We start from the raw sequence: 18,578 nt of genomic DNA, 5'->3' as shown, positions 1-18,578 counted from the left end.
CTGTAGTGAGCCGGCAGCCTGTGGGAGGGAAGTCTCGGAGCTCTCTGGCGCCATCTTGCTCTTCCTCACATGTGGCCCCGGCGCTCCGAGATAGCGTTCCATGCCGCTTTTCTTCCTGCTCTCCACCGGTGCCTTAGCCTCTGCTGTCGCCCGCTTCTTTGTCTGGCTCATTTGTGTGACTTTCGGCGTTTTTCGAAGGTAAATGGTGATTTCTGGGGGAGTTCTGACCGGGAGCGCTCTCCTTATGCGTCCTGCTCAGCCATCCGCTAGCCACGCCCCTGTCAGCTTTTCCTATTTATGACAATCAATGCTCGTGCCAAATTTCAAGTTTCTATGACATCGGGAAGTGAGAGAATTAGTTTCAATGATGGAAATCGAATGATCTACGTGGGGGGGGGGGGTGTAACTGTCGACGACGCTCGCACGTGCACCATTTATCATAGGATAGATGTACTATGCCAGTAATCTTCCCAGGAGTGTACTCAACAACTTCCCAAAGTTTCATGGCGATCGGATGAATGGTGTAGTAGCGCATAAAGGACAAACAGACAGACAGACACACACGCATACATTCAATTTTATATATATAGATAATAATCATAAATTATTTTTTCCACAAGTTTCCTGATTACACATTCCCTTTAGGCTAACTTCACACGGGCGAGGGCGATATCGCACCGTAAATTACAGCCCAATATCGCTCTTGCCATCCATGTGAAATCCCTGAGGATTTGAGACAGTTTCATGTGTAAACAGCGTTGCATCACTTTGGGGATGCAGAGAACCTCCACCGCGGCTGATAGGTTCGTAGAGTTTCTCCCATTGTTTTCAATAGGTGACCTTGCATTGCGTGCATCTAGCATGCAGTGTGATGCTGCCACCAGCCCCATTGACAATAATGGATGCTGCGATGCGAGAACATGCAGCATGATAGAACGTGCCGTGATGTGTTTCCCGCATAGCATTGCATCACGGTACCATGCAGGGAAACATCGCTCATGTGTATGAACCCATTCAAAAGAATGGGGTTCATAGTAGTGTATCTCGCAATCTCATGCAATTATAATGACCATGTGAAGCTGTCCTTAATGGGTAACACCTCCATGAAGACAAGTAATATAGGACATTGCAGCAAGCCCTAAAACCTTACAAATCTTAATACACCAAAATCTGGAAAAAAAACCTAGTATGCTAAGTTTCTAATAAAAAAAAAATAAAAAATCAATGAAACCAAAAACAACCAGCGAGCTAAAACAAATTTTGACCGGCAGCTAAAATCTGTCCTACAGGTGCCTAACACTTAGGTTCCAGGCTTGCCAAATGGTCTCTAGTGTGACTGAGATGCTAGCCATGTTCCAGTCATATTTTAAGGACATCCATTGCTCTAGACTGGTTTATAGGGATGTGGATGTAAATGTATGTTGATGGGATTTCACTTCCTGTTTTGAAGGAAGAACGACAATCACTATTAGATAAACCATTGTTACTCAAGGAATTGGACAATGCCATTTTTTTATGTGCTGAGAAAGAATCACTTCTCCCTTCTATGTAAGAGGCAATAATAGTTGTCCAGCCAAAATCAGAAAAGAAGTTAATAAGGTTTTAGCTAAAGTATTGGCCAATAGGCTTGTACAGGTGATCTCTCAGGTAGCTCATGATGACCATTTGGGTTTTATGCCCAATTAATCTACTTTCATAAATATTAGACTATATCTTAACATGGGACATGAAACAGATGGTTGTCGGGTGTTCCTCTCACTTTATGCTGCCCAGGCATTTGACAAATGAATATTATGTTCTTCATTTGAGTTGGGGAGGGAATACCATAGGGTTGCCCCCGATCCCCCTCCAGTTTGCTTTTGACTATTGAGCCTGCTTTTTTGGTCCTCCTCTGAAATAGTAGGTCTGCCTGATAGAGAGCGCGAGGAAAGAATATATCTGTATGCAGATGATATATTGCTATATACAGGGTATCTTGAAAAGTCAATAGGTCCTATTATGTCTATAATTACAAATTTTGGTGAAAGGTCAGGATTAGAGATGAGCGAGTATACTCGCTAAGGCACATTACTCGAGCAAGTAGTGCCTTAGCAGAGTATCTCCCCTGCTCCCCGCCGCAACTCACCTGTCAGCCGCGGCGGTCCCCGAATCTTTAGAGACGAGCGGGGAGATACTCGGCTAAGGCACTACTCACTTGAGTAATGTGCCTTAGCGAGTATACTCGCTCATCTCTAGTCAGGATTGATTAGGGGAAAGTTATTTCTTCTTCCATTGGACTTGATCCCAGCTAGTCTGCAACTGGATCATACCCAACTTAAAAAAGTTCGGGAATTTTAATATTTAGGTGTTAACATTTCACCCAGGCCAAAGGAATACATAGAAAATAATCTGACCCCTTTGATGGAGAAATTCATCAGTGTAAACTGCCCATGTCTCCTAGTGGGTGTGCTAGTGCTCTCTAGTGTTGATTCCACTACATAATTTTTACAAAATGCAAGGAATCTTCAGAGACTTAATATGTAAAAATCCTAAACTAGAATCGAACCAGAAACGTAGAGAGGTAAGACTATGGGGGGACTCTCTGTCCGTGACCTTTTGTTTTTATTTTTTGGTTTCTCTACTGCAACATATTTAGGGCTGGGTCAGCGATCTAATAAGTCTTGGAGCTACAATGAGGCTGGTGGCATCTATGATAAGATACTAGGATCCTATGGTGGTTTTGGAGATTGGTGTAGTGGGCTGAAGCAAGCGATCTTACCCTACAATTAATCTAATGGTGAAAGTATGGAGTGAAGTAAAGGATGGATTTTATGGTTGAATGAAGTACATACTGTGGCTAATTTTGTCTCCTTGAGTATGATCTGCCCAATAAATGTCTTACAATTTTTACAATTGGGGCATGCATTTCAAACTTGGGCCAAGGCCAAGTCCATTTCTATGGCAATTTTTCCTCATCCATTGATGGATTATATGACTACAGCAGGGAGCACAAAGGGGGCAATTTCATATATTTATAATCCGTTAACTCTAGGTGTTAAGGTCCATTTAAACGGGACAAATGTCTGGGCAAATGATGCCCGACACTCGTCCCTGTCCTCGCTCCTATGCTGTTGCATGGGAGCTAGTATTGCTGGCTCGCTCACAGAGCAGCCAGCAGAGGGGCGGTGAGGCTGCAGGAGATTTCTCTCCTCGCTCTCCCCCGACCCTCTCCTCTGACTTAACATAGCGGCTGTTCAGTACTGAATGGGTGCTATTTATACTGAGCGATCAGCTCATCGTCCATCGTTTTTGCTGAGTTTTTACAAGAGCGAGTATGTGCGGGGATGAGTGTCGGGCATCGTTTGCCCGACATTCGTCCAGTCTAAATGGGCCTTTAGAAGTAAATGGGAGTTAAGGTGCACACACAGATGATTGCTCAAAATTCATCAGAAACTGACAGTTTTGACTGATCATTTTGCATTAGCTACTAATGGGCTAATTAGCTCATTAGAAGCAAACTAGCTTCATTTACATGTATTAAGAGAACAGCGGGTGGTCTGCTCTCTAAATACATCACTATTGTTCTCCAGTGGCACAGCTGCTGAAAGAATGTTATCAGTGCTGCCCCTGGAGAACTCAGCAATCAGTCGTGGATTTTAAGCTGAGCTGAACTTAGCGATGGACGAAAAGTGCACGGTTAGTGCATGATGGGCACACGTTTACACACAACGATGGCTTTTGAGCGAATTTTGAGCTATAATCATTGTGTGTAAAAGGGCCTTTAGACTTGGGGCCTATATCTGATAAACAATTGGATGGTATCCTAGAAAGAGTAGTCTTGTTATGTGAAGCTCAGCGATCGTCTCAATTATATTTTCGGTACAGAATATATAAAACTCCTTTGACATTACACAAAATGGGGGTTAGAGAAGACTCTAGATGTCCATCTGTTGCACATGGTATGGAAATGTACTAGTGGGTTGGGAACATTTTGGTTAAAGCTCCTGGATCTTATAAAAAGGGTATTTGTTATAGGTATCTCAGCTGATCCAAGAGATTGCCTATTGAGGATACTAGATACTATTAATATGGATGATTATACAGCCTTGGGGGTTCATATAGAATGCTGTAAGAAGCAAGAAAAGCCGTAGCTGCCTACTGGACCTAGTCTAATCCACCAACTATAGGAGAGTACTTGTATATTTCAAAAATGAATAATGTAATTGGATTAGAAAGAGGATACAGTACTTGGGTAAGGTTCGTGGTTTTTTGTTTGTGTTGTGTGTAAATGTTAAGTAAAAATGAAAACTATTAGGCTGGGTTCACACAGGGCGGATTCCCGCCGGAAATCTCACGGTTTGGCCGCAGCAAAAACCGCGAGATTTCCGCCGGGAGAACTGCCGCGGAAAAACCCACGGCGGCTTTGAAGCGGCCCGGCCACTCGCTCTTCTGCTGCGGCCGGCGCTCCCATAGAGGAGAGCGCGGCCGCAGCGGAAAGAAAAAATAAATAGACATGCTGCATATTGTAAAGCCGCGGCTGCGATCGCTGCAGCTGCGGTTCCTGCCTGACTTACCGCAGCGGATTGGCCGTCCCGTGTGGACGAGATTTCTGAGAAATCTCGTCCACATGGCTGGCTAATACTGAGATTAGCGGCCGCAGGCGGATTCGCCGCGGCGGAATTCCGCGGCAAATCCACCCTGTGTGAACCCAGCCTTAAGATTATCTGATTTAAAAAGAAAAAAAAAACAGGTCCCAAGGATTTCTCCTGCCTTCGGGCTTATTTACATGAGCGTATATTCAATTACATTGCATATGTGCGGTGTTTATACGCAATGTCACTAAGTGACAGAGCAGGAGATTAAAAGAAATAAGGAAGACTGTGCATGCCAGCGTGCGTGAGATATTGTCAAGTGCAGTGAACTATTGGTGCCATATGTGGCGATACGCCAGCTCACATAGTGGAAAACGCTGTATTATACATGCAGCGTTTGCAACCCACTCATGTGAGCCCGACCTTAGTGACATTTAAAGACATATCATTGCAAAGGGAAAAATCAACTCAAATGTCACTGCCATCAGCCATATTTACCTATATACTAATGCAAAGATATAAGACAGCAGGTATACACCACTTCCCAATATTTACAAGTAGAAAAGCTTAAAGTTAGGTCTCTCTTGGTAGCTTCTACTTTGCTTTCTGCTGTCATGATTGCATGTAGGTTTCCTTACAGGGTCCTGCAGTAAAACTTGCCATCCATTTTCCCTGCTGTGTGTATGCAGATACTGGCTGGTTGCAGCAGTGCAGAAGGGTGTAACCTGGGTGTGACTGACAGTGCAATCATCCACTTCTGTCTGTGCAGAAGAAACCGCCTCTTCCAGGGAGGAAGGTGCCTCACCCCTTCCAGAAGCAGCAGTGGAGTAGTTTTGTGCGGTTTCTGATAGTAAGGTAAGAAAGCACGCTGTAAGTCTTCTTTATTCTTATTTCTGGTGGTTTAATGATCTTTTCATTGTGTTACATGGGGTTTAGGTCCAACATACTGCAGTCCCCACCCTGCTCTGGTTTAAATTATGTGTCTGTTTTTAGCCGGACCTTCCTAATCCTCCTCATTTTGGATGTTCTTTCTGTTTTTACTTAGCTCTGTTACTATTGTATGTGTTGGCAAACAAAGTTTTGCATTAACCTCTTGTTGTAACTTGCTTACTTTTTCCTGAAACATTCTTGCTTTTAACTTGCATCTTCTGCTCATTGTAGCGATTTGTAGGCATATGTTGCCTGTTTATGAGCCTGCACTCATTTGTTATGATATTAAATACACTTTTTGTGTTTATTAATTTGATCTATATTCAGAAAAGCTGGGTAACAACCAATGTACTTGTGTAAGGCCTTCTACAAGGCTTATCCTCCCAGTTTTCCTAAAGTCTTGAGTGGTAAAGCTGCCTAGTTATGCAACGTTCTATCCCCGTTCCTGTGCTCCTGCAAAACTTGTAAGGTTTGCCATTCAGGAGTTTGGTAAAGCTGGGTAAGGAATCAACAGCTGTATTGCTAACCATATTGGTTGTCACTCGGCTTTTCTTGATGGTGATATTAAAAATATTTTCAGTAGTTTTTTTTTCTTTAGCAAAGCCATATAAAGGCTATTAACTCCTGCAGAGTTGGCATGATTTTTCGCATCTGGCAGAGAAACTTGCATCAAAATCTGAATATCTTGCATATGGATTTTGTCACAGATTTGCTGTCAAAAAGCAAAATTTGTAGCCATTTAAATAGATTTTTCCACCACTTGTGAAAGCATGCTAGTACGCGAGTCTTAGGCCACACTCGCGCACACACCATCTGTAAAACGCCGCTTTTATAGCATGTTCGAGGTTATATAACGCACCCCATCATTGCAATGAGTGATGAGATGCGTTAAAAATCGCTGAAATGCACTAAAATAGAGCAAGCAGCGTTAGAAATGTCACACTTGTACGCTCATCTGCGAAGCCCTATTAAAAACAATGAAAAACAATTATTTTCCTGCACATTTCCTAAGCAAAGGTCCCCATAGAAGTCTATGGGAGGTGCACAAATATGCAATGTACTGTGCAATTCCATGAAAATAAACATATCGACCTCATTAGCTTTTAAATTTGGGTGTTGTGTGCATATGTGAACAGGCCTTTCTTGCGCAAGAAAGTACAGAACACTGTGCCAATAAACCTCTTTCATGCGCAAATATGTTGCGCTTAAGTGTACGCATTCGCACATACACCCGTGGGAAGGAGCCCTTACACTAATGATTTACCACTATCTACTATACTCCACTGTAAAGTTAAGCCTCCTTCACATGGCGTATTTGCGCTCCATATTACGTGAGAGCTGAAACCCCCTTGATTTACATTGAGTTATTTATACATCCGTTTTGCACAGCATGGCCTATTATGGATTGATATAGTCCATTAAAGTCAATGGCACTGGCGTACGGTGAGGGGAAGCAGGGGTCGCAACGGCGACCCGGCCCTTGAGCTGAGGGGGCCCAGGGGACCAGCGCTGTCGGCTGCATGATGGCTGAGAAGGGAGGAGGGAGTGGAGAGGAGGGAGACAGGAGGCAGCGCCACAGGTCGGCAAGGGCAGAGGGGAGGGCTGTTACACGTGGAGTCGGCAGCCAATTACAGGCTGCAGACTCCCATGGCGCGCGGCCCTCCCACTGATAGGCTGCAGCTGTGAGTGGTCACAGCTGCAGTCTATCAGTCTCTGCCGGCCAGCGATTACCAGGGGAAGGGGCTAGTGCTCCTCTACTCACCTCCGGAGAGCTGGATGCACAGGACCTGCAGGAGGACCTGTGGCTGCAGATCACATGACCAGGCTCTGGTCATGTGATCAAAGGACGGGGGACTTTCCATTACAGGCTGCCCAGAGACTGCTGCAGAGGTGAGTAGAGAAGGAATTGTAATTATATATGTATAGCAAGTATAAGTTATACCAGCTGTATATATATATAATTATATACAGGAGATACACAGGTTACACCAGCATGGGACATACCACTATATACAGGGATATAGGGGGATATACATCCTGCATATAGTGATATGTACCATGCTGGTGTAACCTGGAGCTCTCCTGTATATAATTATATATGTACAGCTGGTATAGCCTGAATATATACTGTATATAATTATATATGTACAGCTGGTATAGGTTATACCTCTCCTGTATATAATTATATATGTACAGCTGGTATAACCTGGGTATATACTGTATATTTGAACACTTTACACACAACTGAAAAATGCATCAGAAACCTGCATGCAGTTTAAAAACCCGCATGTACTGTTTGAATCCACGTGCGGTTTATAATACTGCATGCGGCTTTTGGATGGGATTTTAATTGTGGTTCAAAAATGCAACAAAATCCATGAACACAGTGTTAGGGCGGCTGCACACGACCGGGTTGGATTCTGCATGCGGGAGCCCGCGGCGGAATCCAACCCTGTGCCCCGCTGGTATCGGCGTGTACCTGTAATTTCTTTCTTTTTTCTGTACTGCAGATGGTCCACAAGGCGAGCCGTCGGACCCGCGCAGTACAGTTTTTCTTCTTTTAATCACTGACTTTCCAGCGCCGTCGCCTGGTGCCTGTCGACTTTTCTGCAATGTCAGGGCAGCGGGTCGCACGGCTTACATTGAGTTCAACGGAGGCAGTCTGTGCAGAATCTGCACTAAAATACAGCATGTCGTGATTTTTCATCCGTGAGCGGAAAACCACAATTGCTTTCTGCTCGTGTACAGGAAAAAACGCTTTTTCATAGCATGCTATGGGCGGTACATGCTGCGGAATCCGTAGGCGGATGCCCGCTCCATATTCCGCAATGCAAATCCAGCCGTGTGCAGCCGGCCTTAGGCTAATTTCACACGAGTGAGTCTGATATTGGGAAGTGAATCTATGCCCCATATCGCACTCGCCAACGTGTGCTGTGCACATTGATGTGAGGGGTTGTTGTGTTAAAATCAGCTCGCATCACATCATCATATTCTCATGCGATGCAGAGAAAAACAAAACATCGCTCCTGTGTATGATCGTATTCAAAACAATGAGGTTCATATTCATGTGCGATTTGTGCGTCTTGTAACGCACAAATCTCGCGCAATTTTTGCAGCCGTGTGAAAGAAGCCTAAGACATTACTAACGGGTTTTTACGTAGTCAAGGAAAGGAGTCCTGATGAGAAGGCTTACGCCAAGGGGCTACATCATGTTTGTAAATTAGCACAGTTTAGGTATAGGTACGGGTACAGATGGAGGGGGAGGGGGGGGGCCCAGCTGAACTTTAGCACCCGAGCCCCTTAGCCTTTAGGTACGCCCCTGGTCAATGGGATTGCGCAAATCTGCATGATATATACATATTGACTGTATATTTAATGCATGAAATCAATGGGTCAGCTCTGTTTTTCTATTTGGGCGTGTGAAAAATGAAATGAATATGGAACAACACTGCATATTTTACAGACCGAAACTGAATACCTGTGTGAACCCTTTTGCTGCAAATGATGAGCAGCTAGACAACTAAGGCCCGTTTACATGCAACGATTATCGCTTAAAATTTGTTCAAACGATCACAGATGAGCAATAATTGTTGCTTGTAAATGCGCACATCGTGCACTTTTCGTCTGAATGATGATTTTAAAGTGAGCTTAAAATCTATTGTTCAGCTGCAGAGAGATAAAATATCTCTCAACAGACATCATGCTGTGCTCTCAGCGCGAGCCAGGAGATTACATTGTATTCTGCTGACAGCCCTTATGAGAACAATGCAGCTGTGTGTGGAGCTCATCACACATGCTGGGCTCTGCAAACAGCTCCCAGAAGCCCTTTTACATGCAAATGAAGATGATAATGGACATCAGTGTCCATTAACACTTTATACAAAATGATCTATAAAATCAATAGTTTTAAAGATTGTCTTTGCATGTAAACGGGCCTTTACGGTAAAATACGCACTGCAGCCCTGTACTAGCATTCCACAGGGAATATAGCAGCAATTGTATTCCCCATGGAGCGAAGGACCTCTTCACAATCAATTAATTTTGGGGAGGAGCAGCAGGATGTTACTTTGGATACGAAGACCGAAGTGAACAAAAGTATACAATCTTTTGCATCCCAAACCCCTGTCCTCATGACTCCCCAGCAGGTCAGGGTTTCCATAATATAACACAGGTGATGTAATTATTGTCAATCTATCAGACATCGCCACAGGTGTTTCTATTATACAATATTCTCAAATCATGCCTTGTTGGGCCGTCGTGAGGTTTGGAGTTTGGGAAACGCTGGACGAGGTTTTCACAGTGTAAAGCTGGATTCACGCGGGCGAGCGCAATATTGGGCTTGCCAAAAGACTTTTTTTTTCACGCCGATGCAAAGCATTTTTCAATCAGAAATGCTCCGCGTTGCTTTTGTGAAATTTCGATCTTCAGGCGCGCGTTTCACGCGTGTCAGAGTTTCACAAGTGTTTCTCATTGAGCAAGTGCTATGTGATGTCTTGTAGATTCTTATTGAAAATAATGGGCAAGGCGTTCCAAGAGAATGCCAAAGATAGAAAATGTTGCAATGATTTGTCTTTTCCTCGCAGCTTTGCTGTAAAAGACAAAGAAAATCGTTCATCTGAAAATATGCTTATTCAAAAGAATAAAGTTCGTATATGTGCGCGTTTTGTGTGTCTCGCAATGCACAAAACTCGTGTGAGATTCTCGCCCGTGTGAATGTAGTCCAAAAATGCTGTAACACTAAGTTCATTCATCGCAGATATGCTGTGAATTTCACACCGAACTTCTGCAGCAATGTAGAGTAGCATGTAGGGTTATGGGGCTTTAACAAATGTTATTCACTTAGGGTATGGTTATACGATGGAATTCGCTATGGAATTTTCTGTGTGAACTTCGCCTCTGAAAAACTACGGCAAAATCCCCGCCTGTCTGCTGCGGATCCACTTGTGGATTTAGCCCGGTCAATGGGCAAAGTCTACGTATGGAAAATCGCATTTTTGCATCAAGGAGTAAAATACCGCTTTTTGACATGGAAATGAGAGGAAACTAATCTGAATTCCGCATGTGAATTTTGCACATTGAAAGGGCTAAATCCGCGCTCAGATCCACGGCAGAGAGGTGCAGATTTTATGTGGTCTTTAGCGGTGGAATTCGTCACGGTAATGGAGTTTACAGGTCTGACAGTCACCAACCTGTGACGTACGGCACTTAGTAAAGACAGCAGGGTCTATTTATCTGCGGATCCTGCAAGATGGAACCCAAACCATACTCTGTTTCTGACAGGTGGGTCAGTGGTGGCCTCTTTATTTTGGGGTTATGAATCGATTAAATGCACCAAAATCTACAAATACACTATCATTGCTGATTCAAAATCCGTGGTGAATTCCGCCATGTGAACAGGCCCTTGCAGTAGACAAAATCCACATTGGTAAAGTCATACCGTGGATTTCAATATCCGCTGCATGCTCTATTACAGAAACGGCGCAGATTTTCACTGTGGAATTAGTTCTTTAGTTTACAGTGCATGAATTCCATGGTCAAAATCCGCATCACTAACCACATGTAGAATTGCTCTGCGATGTGCGCACTTACCCAAGGTGGCAATAGCTGCAGAATTTACTCTTTGTATGGCAATGAATGAAATCTGCAATATTTTTGCAACAGTGCGTACTTCGGATTTAAATATGCAGTAGATTCTAGGAATGCTGTGGATTTTTATTGTGCTGCGAATTGGGTTTTTGAACTTCCATTATACTGTACTTTATTCCGCACTCCACAACCAATACCCGATGTCTAGCCACCACCTGCACATCTGCAATAGAAATCTGTCAGACCCTTTGGTAAATCCAATGTGTGAACATACACTTAGGCTGGGTTCACAAAGGGTGGATTTGCCGTGTAAATTCCATGCAGTATTTCGCTGCAGCAGACCCGCCTGCGGCCGCTAATCCCGTGATTAGCCAGCCATGTGGACGAGATTTGTCGAAAATCTCGTCCACACAGGATGGCCAATCCATTCGCGGCAAAGCCGGCAGAAACCGGCGCTGGGGAGCGGATTCCCCGGCCACAGCATGTCAATTTTTGGGGTTTTTTTTTCTGCGGCGGCCGCAACAGGAAAGCATGTGGCCAAGCCGCTGTAAAACCCGTGGCTAGGTTCCTGGCGGAAATTTTGTGGTTTTTGGCTGTGGCAAAACCGTGAGATTTCCGTCAGGATTCCGCCCAGTGAGAACCTAGCCTTCGACTTTAAAGAAACTTTGTCATCTCCTCCAAGCTCCATAAGCTAAAGTAATTGGCTCCTAGAAGAAGGCATGCTGAGTCCTATGAGGTTGTTGGGTCGTATTTACACGTCTGAGAGCGAGTTGTGCCAGAGATTGTCGGGCACAACTCGCAATGCACATGGCTAAATTGACCCCATCATCTGGATTAACTCATGGTTGGAAGCTTCTTCAATCCAGTGTAATGCTTTCAGTGGGAAATGTGCTTTCTGTGATATTTCAGAGGCATTTTAAAAGGTAAAAGAACTAAAGTAAATTTTTGGCATCTCACCAGCATGGAGAGAATCACATAATTGTTTTTGGAAAAACATTTCAGGAATGTATTAGCTACTTGCTCAGGAGAGAAATGTATCTTGCCCCTCAGCAAATGGCCATGTCAGGATCAAATGAAGAACTTAAGAAAAATAAAATCAGATATAATTTCCCAGTATAAGACGGCCAGCAGAATACTCATTCAGCTGATTGATAGCCCACCGTGCCCTCCTCCATATGCATGCATGCATGCACCACTCATGCACAGTAAATGCTTGCCTGGTCCCATTAAAATTGGTGGTTTCGGCTGATTTGTTTGGCAAGGGCGAGGCCACATGTGGTGGTGGCATAGTTTAGTAAAACTACAGTGTTTTGTTTGCCAAAAAATGCCAATAAAACCACCGCAAAGTCATTACATGTGAACCCTCCTCTAAAGGGGTTTTATATTGATAGTCTAAGGATAGGCCTGGTCCATATGTAATCCATCAGTGGAGCTCCCTGATGGCCTGGTCTCAAGCCACTCCAGGCTTCTCATGTAATCTTATCTTAGATGTATTCTGCTGAAAGTAGCTGAACCGCAGATTCTGGGGATGTATGTTTATACTTGCCTTCCCTGCCGTACCCCGGTGTTGGCGCTCAGTGCATTGCATTGAGTGTAGCGGCCTGTTAAGTAGCCCTCTCGTGATAAGTTTAGAATGGGAGGACTACTTAAGGTGCCACAATGTAAAACTGACTTCCTCGGACTTATCGAGTTAGCTACTTTGAGCCCATAAGCCTAGCTCACAGTCTCTTGATCAACTTTGATTTGATGAAAATACTGAGCTGTTCAGGAAGTTCACAGACAGATTGCACATTAAGCAGCCTGCGATGTATGAGAATATATGCACACTGCAGGAAACTAAGGCCGATTTCACACAGCCGAGAATCTCGCTCGACTTTTGTGCGTTGGAAGACTTACAAAACTTTGTACAGATATGAACTCTGAGTCTTACACATGAGCAATGTTTTCCCTCACTGCAATGCGGCAAGGAAAAAATCGTGGCATGTTCTATTTTTTTTTTTTTAGCATTCCTCGGACTCCATCGACCATTGATTTCAATGGGACATTGCATTGATACATCGCACGGCTCTCACATTCCGTGTGATGTGCGATACAAGGTTTCATTGAAATCCATAGGAAACACTTCCGATCCACTATTGCACCTGAAATTTGCCCAAGAGGAACATAATTTCACAGATGGGATGCAAGGCGTTTTTGGTGGAAAATCGCCTTGCATGCACGGGTAAAACGCTGACTTACGAGTGCAATATCTGGCCAAGTTTCTCAGCCCAATATTGCACTCACCCCTGGTGTGTAGGTGGCCTAAGGCTATGTTCACGTGTGCATTAGGGGATTCCGTTTTCCTGCTCTGTTATGGGAGTAGGAAACTGTATCCCTTGGCCAACGGACCCCATTGACTACCTTCCGCCCTGTCCGGCATTTTATAGGATGAGCAAGTCCGTAGTGTAGATGTGACTCTTTTTTTTTTTTTCTTTATAAACTAAAAAGAGGTATAAGGCCTCTTTCACACGGGCAACAGGTACATCACCGCAACAAAATCACAGCGGTATTGCTGCGTTTTCTTGTGGCGATTTTGTGGCAATACAGAGTCGCACGACTTTGTAGCGCTCTTTTGCTGGGATTTTTGGGGTGCTTAAAATGTAAGCCCTACCCAGAAATTAAGCCCTGGCTACCTTTAAAACAAAAACAAAAAACAATACATTACCTAACGGGCACTGTTTGCTCCATCACACTTCTCCTTCTGAAGCTTTGACACACTTGTCTGTAGTCCTCAGCCAGCGCTTCCTGGTGAAAGGATTCAAAAATCGCACCTCCCAGGAAGCACTCGCTTTGATTTGCCTAAGCTGCAGCACTCCAGAACCGAGTGCTGCATTGATTGGCTGAGCCGCGGCGCTCGAACCAATCAGAACCAGCGCTTCCTGGAAGCAGGATTTTTGAGCCCCCTCACCAGGAAGCTCGGGCTGAAGACTACAGACCAGTGTGCCAAAGCTTTAGAAGGAGAAGTGCAGCAGAGCGAACAGCGCCTGTTAGGTAATATATTTTGGGGGGTTTTCTTTTTAATGCAGGTAGGGCTTATTTTAGGGACAAACAGGATTCCCTACTGTAAAAGTTGCATCACATGAAAACCGCAATACAAATGGTACTCTGTGGATTCACTTTCTAAAATATAACCATTGTGTCGCTGATATACATTGTTATAGCATGCACAGAACGAGAACTGTATGATTGAGGTGTATTATTTAGTACTACAAAACAGTGTGAAAGTATTAATTATCTTACCAGGTATAATGTAAACAGAATATATAAACTTCAGGGCAAAGTTTAGGCGGTTTGTTTGTCCTGTCATGTTGCAATAGCTTCACTGGAGTACGCCTCAATTTCCCTTTAATGCAGTTCATACTAGAATGAAATACGGTGGACAACTTGGAAATAACTAGTCCTCATGACTGTATGCCACAATGTAGATGACAGTAAAATGACTTGTCTCCAATTAATATTAAAAGTTCATGCTATCTTGGTTATCACAATGCGTGGGGAAGACTAATAACGGTATTTGCAGAGTTGTGTTCAATGTCTACTTGGTCAATAAGACTAGGATGTGGCACACAAAGGCTATTTCTTGCACAGCCCATGAGAAAATAAATGTGGCTTGTAATATTGCATGCCATATTATGTATTCTGTACTCATTGCTTCTAGGGAAGGACATAGAGTCTCATAGTGCACCATAATGGGTACTCTGTGCATATAGCGATGTCTTTATAGAAAGGCTGTCTGTTTACATACATTCCCTGCCCACTTGTGCAAACAATCATCTCTGTGTGCAGCAGGTCAAAGATAGTTTCCTGATGCCACAATTTTGATGCACAGTATATTATAAAAGGGGATGGCCGCCGGTGGTTTAGAAAGTTCACCTGCAGCTGATTTGTTCCAGAAACCTATGGTAATCCATTCCACACATCTGAATGGTATTCTTCATTCAGTGACTGGTTTTAAAGGGAACCTGTCACCTGCCTAAAGCACCATAAATTGCCTGTGTGAAAGGTCCTCAAGGATGTATCCACACATACCGGTACTAAAAATGCTGTGGATTTCCCATGTAGATCCGTGCTCAGAAATCTACAGCAGAATATAGTGCCAGCAAAATAGATGAGATTTTTAACTAAGTTGAACAGATATCCCGATTTAGGAGAGACAGTTCCTCTTTGGGACCCTGTGTCCTGCTATCGCCAGGGTCCCAAGTGGGACAGCCATTTGTCCTGGTTTCAGGATGTCTGTCCCATTTTTTTTTTTTTTTCCCCCCGCTTTCGGGATGCGGGGTCACCATTAAAGTGATTACCAGCCAGGAAGCCGTGCCTCCCCGGCTGGTAATCTCACTGCTGCGCCGCTGCTGGATGCACACATTTGACAGCAGTGTGTACATCCGGGATCTTCCTCCCCTGACCTCTCATCTTTGGTTCTGCAAGAAAAAAGAAGGAAGGAGGTGCTGGTGCGGGAGCACACACTTCCGTTCTCAACAGTGCTGAGAAGAGGAGCAGCAGCGGTGCTCTGAAGACCGGGAGTGGAAGTATATGGTTTTCAGGGGGTGGGTCTATTAGTACTGGAGCTACTGTGGGGTCACTGCTACTACTGGCACTACTGTAATAGTGTCCCTTATATCAGCATCAGTAGTAATAGTATTACTACTGAGGCCACTGTGGGGTGGGTCACTATTACCACTGGGGTAATGTAGGGGGTCACTATTACTACTGTGGAGGGGGGTCACTATTATTACTGGGGCTACTGTGGGGGGCCACTCTGCACATGGCAGCATACCTCTAGCTGACTTAGGGTATGTTTACACGTGGTGAAAATGCTGCAGAATGTCCGCAGCAAAAATTTCTGCTGCAAATTACACAGCACTTCCGCATCCAAAACCAGGCAAAATCCATATCGTTGGTGCGGATTCTGACTGGAAATCAGCCGCATATCCGCAGCTGATTTCATACTATGCGGCACTCCCCCCTCACCTCCTGGGATCCTGTTCACAGTGGCCTGGTCAGGTGCAGCGCCGCTGGTCAGGTCAGGCCACTACAAGTCGCTGGGGAGGGCTGACGACGGGAAGTCTTCAAAGGATGTGATGGGGAATGCCACATACTATAAAATCGGCTGCGGATACGGAGCTGATTTCCAGTCAAAATTCGCACTAATGGTGAAGAATTTGACAGGGTTTTTTTTTTTTTCTTGGATACAGAAATGCTGCGAAATTTGCTCCCTGGCTTTTTTGAAACGGCCCTGGACATTTTATAATGACAGAGGTAAAATCTTGCCATGGATAAGGCACCCATGGCTTTTTTTTTTGTTTTTCATTGATGGAGCGGTGTAAGGCTGAGGTCACATGGGACAGAAATCCTGCAGAATGCCTGCACCGAAAAACCACCAGACTTCCATGGGATAAGCGGTTTTGAAGCGGCTTCACCGCCTGCATTTCCGTTGCAGCCATCTCTCCCCATAGAGAGGAGAGAGGACGCTGCAGAAATGGAAAAAAAAATTGACATGCTGCGTCTTTGTTTTCCATGCTGCATCTACATTTTTGCGCGGCTTGGCCGTAGTGTGTGGATGAGGTTTTTGCAAAATCTTATCCACTTTGCTGGCTTTACCGGGCCAATTGAAAGCAATGGGAGAACATTGCAATCTCCTGTTTCCTCGCAGGGAGTCCCCTCATCACTGAACACCCTGTCCCTGATGTCACAGTATTCAGTGATGAGTGGACAGCAGAGCAGGAGATCACGATCTTCTCCCATTGCTTTCAATGGGGCTGGTGCTGCAGCATCACAGGCTTGAAAACATTGCAAATGAGAATGGAACCATTGAAGTTTATTGGTTTCATAATCATGCGTTTTCACTCCCTCTCGCAACGCAAAAAAATAGCCGATTTTCTTGCCAGTGTAAAGGAGCCCTTATGGTAACATAAAAATAAAGTACACACCAGTACGATTGTATGAAATGAGATGTAGAGATATCTTTAAGGGTGGGCTCACACCTACACCGGGGTTCTGCTTACCAGCTCCATTTAGGAATATCTGTGGTTGATTGGCTCTGCCTCAGGACTGAGCTGAACGGTCCGCTTGACTATAATGGGGTCTATTCAGTTTTCACTTGGCTTTTAGATGGAAGAAAAGGTGCTGCATATTGCGCTTTTTTACTTCAGGCACTTTGATCTGGAACTGCAGTGGGACTTCCGACCGGACGTTCCAACACAGATGTGAAACCACCCGAAGTCCTGAATGAGGGAGGAATGAACAAGACTATTATGTTTAGATTTTGGAAAGAGATCCTAACACCATGGAACAAGACAAGTGATTGGTTGAAGCCTAACGTACAAATCTCATTTGAAAATCTTCAGTATAAGAATAGCAAATCCTAATAAAGACAGAAAGAGTCCTAGTAAAAGAGGAAAAAAACACTTTGCAAATGGGAAAAAAATGTGAGAAATGGTCCTCCTTTTTTTTTTTTTTTTTTTTCCCCCGCCCAGTTCTGGATGGAAAGGTGGGTGGTTTGTGTTAGTACATCTCGCTAAATTATTTTTTCTTTCTGTGTGATATTTGATTTTAAAAAGGATATGCAAAGTCACTGGGCAACAATTCTGCATGCTGTCACATCTCACACTAGCATAATCCTTGTTAAGTTATGTAAATTGGCTTCTGTGGAAACTACGGTATCTTTAATTCTGAACTGGTTTTTCTGATCCCTACCACTTTTACTAGTACCAACATGCCAAAGACACAAGCGCTCGCATCACACATGGGTGATCTTATGGTAAACTGATCATGAGAAAATTGTTCAAGTAGGTGCTTTGTGTTACTCTGAGTATTAATGGGAATTGGTATGGATACAAATGATCACTTCTGTCTGCTGAAGTATTGGTCTACGGTTAGCTTCAAGCCTCCTGCCCATTGTCCTACTGGTTTCCGAAGAACATATAAATTCTATGGAGCCATTATAGGACAACTATAGTCCTCTTGGGAATCTTCCAGTTCTGATGTATGCTTCTAATTCCATTTATGTGTCAGGAAAAGTACGATCCCGAAAATATGGCAGTACAATGTGACCCTTTGACTCCATAGTATGGTGCCTCAGAGGCTTCAAGTACCAAAGCCTTCGAGTAGGGTCAGAAAGTACAAGAGTGCATCTGCAATTGTGTCCATCCTTGATTGCCAAGCAGAACTATTTAGCCCTTCCTAGGGGTAGTTTATGTAAGAATGGGTTTGCACGGGCTAATTCTTGTTTCAATAGTCACTGGAAATAGTTGCTACAGCAAGTTGTTGGCCTCTGAACATCTGCTCATATGCTCCTTTTGGATGAGGCTAACGTGTTCTGACTCGTGCAGTCATAGGCCGAGGCATCGGGGCTTGTTCAAATGAGAATCGATCAGGCCCTGTGTAACCGAGTACAGATACTGAATGATTGCGGTATAAACTGACTGATAAGTGAACAAGCCAACGATTGCATAG

The 18,578-nt window shown here is 44.1% G+C and overlaps 1 protein-coding gene across 2 annotated transcripts in view; it reads left to right on the top strand.

Moving 5' to 3' along the window:
• The first annotated feature begins 5,290 nt into the window (after positions 1 to 5,290).
• CPNE1 (copine 1) overlaps positions 5,291 to 18,578 on the top strand; it is a 38,421-nt gene continuing 25,133 nt past the window's right edge. For both annotated transcript variants that reach the window (XM_066587215.1, XM_066587216.1), the window contains exon 1: positions 5,291 to 5,426. The gene's annotated coding sequence lies outside the window, so the exon portion shown is untranslated. The remainder of the gene's footprint in view (positions 5,427 to 18,578) is intronic.

This window comes from Eleutherodactylus coqui, chromosome 13, assembly GCF_035609145.1.
Source record: "Eleutherodactylus coqui strain aEleCoq1 chromosome 13, aEleCoq1.hap1, whole genome shotgun sequence".
In the NCBI taxonomy this organism is placed as follows: domain Eukaryota; kingdom Metazoa; phylum Chordata; class Amphibia; order Anura; family Eleutherodactylidae; genus Eleutherodactylus; species Eleutherodactylus coqui.
The sequence above is the reverse complement of the archived record's forward strand: the minus strand, read 5'-3'. Positions and strand labels throughout refer to the sequence as shown.